Raw genomic sequence first — 6,988 nt, forward strand, 5'->3', positions numbered from 1 at the left:
AGAAAAAGTGAATTCATCGCCTTCTCCCTTTCCAGAACTGTCATCAGATTCTGATTAAAATGCTGCTAAATGCAGATTAATGCACACAGGTATCATACAGACATCAGGTCACATTCTTTCCAACAGCAAGTATATAAACAGTCTTCTGTCTGTATGAACCCTGCAGTACTGAATACAGTCCTTATATCTACAGTGTCTACACACTGACATGTTTCTAAAGGAGCCCAGAATGGACAAACCAGACACTGGGTCTGGAGAGCGCCTTTCGTGCTTTCACGTTACCTGAAGGCCTCGTGGTATGTCATATGTATTATAAATAAGGTAGTTATTATGGTATGGATGGTCTCTGAGCGAGGCGAACACCGTAACCAGGGTTTTGCACTCGACTCACATTACTACAGTTGTGGAGTTGTTTGCCAAATTCTCATCAAAACACACTCACACATCACTGAAGATTATCTGTGTTTTGTTAGTGCAAAACTGTTAATATAAAATCAAAATATATTTCCTACTTTAAAATTGAGTGTTGCTTACTTAATCAAGAAAGATTATATGAAACAGAATTTCTTTGTATTTGAAACAATTAATCTATGTAGAAGTCTTTAAAGCACCAGCAAACAGCTGTTGACATCACATTATTATCAATAAGACATTCTCTTATACTCAGAAAGTTGCTGTATTTCATGTTGTCAAATAGACAGACAGTGTATATCATATATATATATATATATATATATATATTGAGTACATTGTATATACTATGTACTCAATATATAGTTTACATTAAGTGTTTTATATATATATATATATGTATATACATATATATATGTATAAAACACTCAATTAAATGTCACTATTTATTTGTATAGTACTTCTCAGTCAAACATGTAGTGCTTCACAAAATGTAATATATAAAGCCTATAATATATTTGTGTGCATTAGTGTAAAATAAAAAAATAAAAGCGTGACATTGCAACATTATGCTACGTTGTGAACTGAATAAGCAGTAAATATATCAGTTGTCATGAACAGTGTAATGCTCATCTGACAGAGAACATAAACACCAGACAGCTGATGCAGCAGTGATTCTCGTCTCTTTAAAATTGCCTCGACTCCTCCTTCCTTGCCCCTCCTTGCGCCTCCTCTGCCCGCTTCTCTCCCGTGGGCAGAACTAAGATGCGAGCAGAGTAGGGAAGGAAAATAAATATGTCATGCTTGGCATTAGTGTTCAGAGCATTTGGCCTCCTAAAATGTTTTTTCTTTTTCGTTTCTGTTACTTTGGGAAAACATCAGGGATGTTTGGCAGATGCAGAGCCTCACCTCTGATATTTGTGAAGAAGCAAGTAAGCCATAAAACATGATGAGCGAGTGAGAACATCCTTTTTGCTTCCTGCCACATCCCATGGTGAGGTTTACATCTGTAGAGCAGTAGGTGTCACCGTAGAGCCACTAAGGCTCATGGGAACATGAAAACTGGACCACTGTTGACCGATTAACATGGGGTGACAAGTCCATGACATCAGAACCAGAATCAGCTTTATTGCACATACAAGGAATGAACCTCATCTCTCTGGATGTTCTTACACGGACACAAAGTCCTCGATGGACTTAAGCTGGCACCGATGATGTTCTCTGCAGTCCTGACTGTCCGTTGTAGTCTGTCCCTGTCTGGTTCGCTGTGCAGAGAACCGACTGGATTCTTGAAGGCTAGGACTGATCAGAGGCCGGCTGGTGCTCTGTCAAATATTAAATGTCCTGTGTGGTAGTAAGGTAACAGCAATGACTTATACAATCTTAACAGGTCACATAACATCCAGAGGACCAGCACAGGTTTAAATACCTGGAACTTCCCAATAATCAGAAGAAGTGGTGTATACATCGTACAGCCGCCTCTGATTCAGAGCTTTAAATACACGGAGTCCTCATCTGTTGCATTATGAAGCTCTCTGGCTGCATTCATGTGTTTCTCATGGAACTTTATTTGTTGAGAATTGAGATTTGAAGTTGAGATTTCAACCGCAGCGTTGAAGCATGTTGTCTGCCCAGGTTGGTTTGTTTTGCTCACTTGAAAATGATTCAAGAATCCTGCATCTTCACACCAAAGAGTTCTTTGAAGTCAATCCCAGTTGACGATCAGCACAAACACTCCTTTCTAATTTTAGGCTCCAGTAATAGTTGTCCTCGGACATTAGCGCAGGCCACTAGCTGCTGAGCAAACCAATGACCACGCTAGTTTGTGAGCTACATCAAGGTAGAGTTTCTTACTCGCACATACAATCCCTTCTGTGCTGTCATTGCAAGAGTGACTTCATTTCAATTTACTGTATATTGCTTTTCCAGCAGCCTGAGTGAGCGGTATGTGTTTGTGTCCAGTTCCTGAGGGGAGCCCTGGAACGTTTTCTGTTTACTGCCTTGCTGTGATAACATTCCCCCTCGGCATCACAGGCAGCGCTGTGTAGCGGTGCCACCGCTCCCCGTCCACTAACAGGACACTCTCTGTCAGCCGGCTACAGCGCCAGCTTCCCACACTAAAGTCTCTTTGAAATAGCAGTTTGTTTATTCTTGTAATACTAAATATGCAGCGCGCCGCTTAAGAAACCTCAGATTGATTGGAGAGCCAGGCGGCATCTGTGTTGATGGCGCTCTCCTCTGTCACTCTTCTTTTTTTATCTTCACACATAGCTCGTTGGTTCTGTGTCTGTGAACACAGTTTTCCTTTCTCTTTTCTGTCTTTCTGGGTCTTCATTCCCATCCAGTGGGATGTTATTATAGAGGGTGACTCCCCCACTGACCACTTTTTTATTTGCAAAACTCAGATGACCTCAGTTTTAGGCCTTCAGCCATCAGTTAAAAAAATAATAATGCCCCTGTATACATTGTCCTCCAATGTTGGATTCTAAACTACACACACACACTAACTAGCACACACCCTACTCACTAGAAGAGCTGTTACAATGTCTGCCCAACTGTCAGCGTCTCTGTTGTTGTCTGTACAATATAGTGATGAAACGATGACAACCTTATTGTTGTTCAACGTTGTGAACACACTACTTCCGCTCCTCCGCAACCTTCACTGGTTACCGGTAGCCGCCCGCATCCGCTTCAAAACATTGGTACTTGCGTACCGTGCTGCGAACAGATCGGGTCCGGTCTACATCCAGGACATGGTCAAACCGTACACCCCAGCTGCTCTGTTCTCCCGGCTGTCATCGCTCCTATGAGCTGCTGTGGAGGAATGTGCAGGCCACAGCTTCCCTCTGCTGGCGGCTTGGGCAGCCGCCAGCTCAAAGCAGGGCTCCCTTTTGTATGTGGCTGCAGAATCCACCAGACTCAGGACCAGCCTACTTCATCGTTCTCTTTGATTCATCCCAGGAGCTTGTGGGCTGCCTTATCTACTCCACTGCATTACGCAACAAATCAAAAGGTAGGACAGAGGTCACTTTTTAAAACACTATTAGAAAAGCAGTGCGACTAGATGAGAGATTTTGTAATGCTGCTATGCTGAAAGGTCAGAAGAGGTCATAATAGTTTTGGATTTTAGAGTAATTTAACTGCTCGACATGTTTGGACAACCAATTCTTAATAAAAAGGGAGGCAGGACATTATAAAGGACACAGGTTTTTATCAGGACATAAACGCTGCATGTCATCCACACAGCAATGAAAAACAATGTTATGTCCACGCACGATTTACCCTTGGTGTCGCAAGTAAATAAGAGGGGGCCGAGAATAGACCCTGTGGGACGCCACAGAAGAGGAGGAGGGATCTACAAGTATGACAGAGAAGGTCCTGTTGGTCAGATAGGAGATGAACCAGTCCAACCTGGTCTCACTTCCAACAGTTTCAATGTAAAAAAAAAAAAAAAATGCAAGGTGATGCTAAATGAGATATTGCTCTGATTTACAGAAGACAAATTCAGTCTTAAATGTAGTGTGTAAAAAGAAAAGAAACGAAGGTCAAGGTGACGGAGAGCTGACCTTTACATCAGAGGACTGATGTGCAGATGCCTGCTGACACTCGCCATAGCTCATGACATAATCTGCTCACACTCATCTATGAATTTTAATACTCAGCTGGTGATCAGTGTGTACAGTGTGGTCAGTATGTGTTTGAAGGAAAATGGAACCCATTTGGGATAAGTGGGATGAGTGATGACGGCAGTGTAACCAGGAGCTTTTTAAGGACACCAGCATGAGGAATGTGGCAGATATGTAACGGGTGAAGGCACAGGTTTCACTCACATCTCACACACACACACATACATACACACACACAAGCACAGGCACACACATACAGGCACACACACACAGGCACACACACAGGCACACACATACAGGCACAACAACAAATAACAACATTAATAGCAAATGAAAACATGGCTAAGTCAATGTACGTTCTCTTTTGAACACTGTGGCAAACCAGGGGGAAGCGGAGCAGACAGAGCACAAGGGGCGGATCCCCAACACAGGTTGGGGGAGGTGATCAAGGGCGTCTACTTCTTAGTGCAGGTGCTGAGCTACTCGGCACATGGTCACACCTGCAGCACATCAGGTAATTAGAGGGAGCATATCTTCTCTGCAGTGGGAAGCAACAGGAGAGGCAGACTCCTGAACCTCTGGAGAGGAGCCACTTCGGACAGGAGGTATCACACTCGGCCCCGACCGGGAGGAACCTTTTGTTGAGTTTGACCCCATCCCCCTTTACCCAAACCTGCTTAATAAAGGACACTTTTTGTTACACAATTACTGTCTCTGAGTCTCCTGTTTAATTCCTGAATCTTGCCTCCAAGGTTTGCCACAACATTTCCTAGGAGACTATTTGGACCACTCGCAAGGAGCCGTCCTAGGAGACTATCTGGACCACTCGCAAGGAGCCGTCCTAGGAGACTATCTGGACCACTCGCAAGGTCCTCTGCCCAACACATTGTTAAAGGGCCAGCTCCCTCTCCCCCATCCATTGGGCCCCAGTAAAACGCTACTGTATTTATTTATATTATGAATGATGAACTAAATAAGACTTAATGCCAGGCTTTTTAAGATACTTCTTGGCTATGACAAAGTGCAGTCACATTATAATTGGTGAACGATCAGTAATTTTATGAAAAGGCATCTAGGGGCTGCGGAAAAAGATCTTTTAAAGTCCTGAAACCGGCAAATTCAAACCGGGGCTTTTTCAGTGTTAATTTGACTGCTCACTTCTAAAACACCGGCCTGGACATCTGTGAGCTCTTTGTAGCGTCACAGCACCTCTGCCTGCCTGCTGCAAACACTTCTTGTTTATCCTTTGGATCGCCATGAAGGTGTGAATCTGAGTTGTTCAGCAGGTTTTGCCATTTCCGTTATTACATTTCAAGGAAGCCTCAGTGAGAGTCTCGTCTATGGGTACAGAATCAATGCAGGTTGGTTCATGCAGAAACAAGGGACCTTGTTTGTATTTTGTATGAAAATGTTTATCAGACTGACTGGTGGATGGTGTCAGATAGCCGAGAGCTGCGTGATGAATCGCCGCCGACTCCTGACCTCCATGTGTTTTGGAAATGTTTCCCTGGCTGACAAACAATGGTTGGCACATGTCCAGACAGGAGGCTGCCAAACTGGCAACCCCTCCACCCCTGTGCGACTCCCTCCTCCTCGCGCTCCTCCATCAGTGTCCTACGCAGCGTGGCTAGTACACACATCCTGCCTTTGTGGGCCAGGAATTTTAAGAATCCAGACTGCTGCCCAACAAGGTGCTCTCCCCCCACATCCCCTCATCCCCCATCTCACCCCACTCCAGCGTCCCAGTGGCTTTACAGCCCAGCCGGCCGGCTGCATGTGGTTTGATGTTGTTGTTTTTCGCTGCACACAGTAACATCAGCGTTACAGTCTGGAGCTACAACACCTGCTCTCAGGAAGTGAGCTGTGTGTAGTTCAACCTTAAGGCCATACACAAGTTTGATGAGGCTTTCAGGGTGTGCTGTGGGGTCTGAGGTCAGTCCTTTTTCATCTTCGACTTCTTTAATGCCAGAAACTGTGGCAATGCTTCTGAAGTATATAGCATTCAAATTATTTATTGAAATACAAATCTATTACTATTACTACATGCAACCTATTTTGATGTAGTTATATAGTTACAAAACACTGTGGTTTGTGGCCCCTTAAAGAAAGAAATTCTCCAAAACAACTTAAAGTGATAAGTCAGTATTTTACTGCCACGAAGGATCCCCAAAAAATATTTCGATGTTTGAGGAGCAACTTAACAGCAAAATATTATATTATTATATAATATAAAAGTATTGTTAATGCTTTTACCATTCGGTTGCACTGTGTACTCAAGGGTGTGTCAGTATACTGTGACGTCACTGTTTGTGGTTATTGACATGTCGGAGCACACTTTTGACCTCACCCAGCATGGATGACTTGGAGGTGTAGTTTCAGACCTCCACGTTAGAGGAACGATCGCATCAGTGCTCGTAACACTGTCTCTCCACATCAGGCTCTGTGGCCAGTGTTTTTGCACAGGGCCTCACAAGCCAACATAAAAACAATGTGTTCACGTCCTTTTTGTGAAACAATTATGATACTGTCTTAATAATAACTTTTTATTTGTGATCTTTGATTGAGCCTGCAATAAAACATTATTTTAAAGTTTTCTGAATCTCTTGATTTAGAGAATATTCATTTACAGGGCAGACATTTCCAGAATAATTAAATGTTCCAATGAAGGTGGTATCATGTGTAGTACAATAAGAATTTAGTCTTGAAGCTTTTTTTGCACGTAAAGAGGTCCAAAATTATGTGAAATTGCAAAGTTAAATAGTCCAAAGCTTTCAAAAACAATACTTCCTACATGTTTTACTGGAGAAAGTAAGGATTTAGGCTAATATTGATACGCATGCAATTGCATGTCTCTAATCCTCTGGCGCCCTTCTAGATGTCTCTAAACCCAGATTGGGAATCCCTGCTACATACTGCTTTATTTTGTCCTACAGGTCCCACAGCACAGCTGG

The sequence above is a fragment of the Cyclopterus lumpus genome, chromosome 9 (genome assembly GCF_009769545.1).
Source record: "Cyclopterus lumpus isolate fCycLum1 chromosome 9, fCycLum1.pri, whole genome shotgun sequence".
Classification (NCBI taxonomy): domain Eukaryota; kingdom Metazoa; phylum Chordata; class Actinopteri; order Perciformes; family Cyclopteridae; genus Cyclopterus; species Cyclopterus lumpus.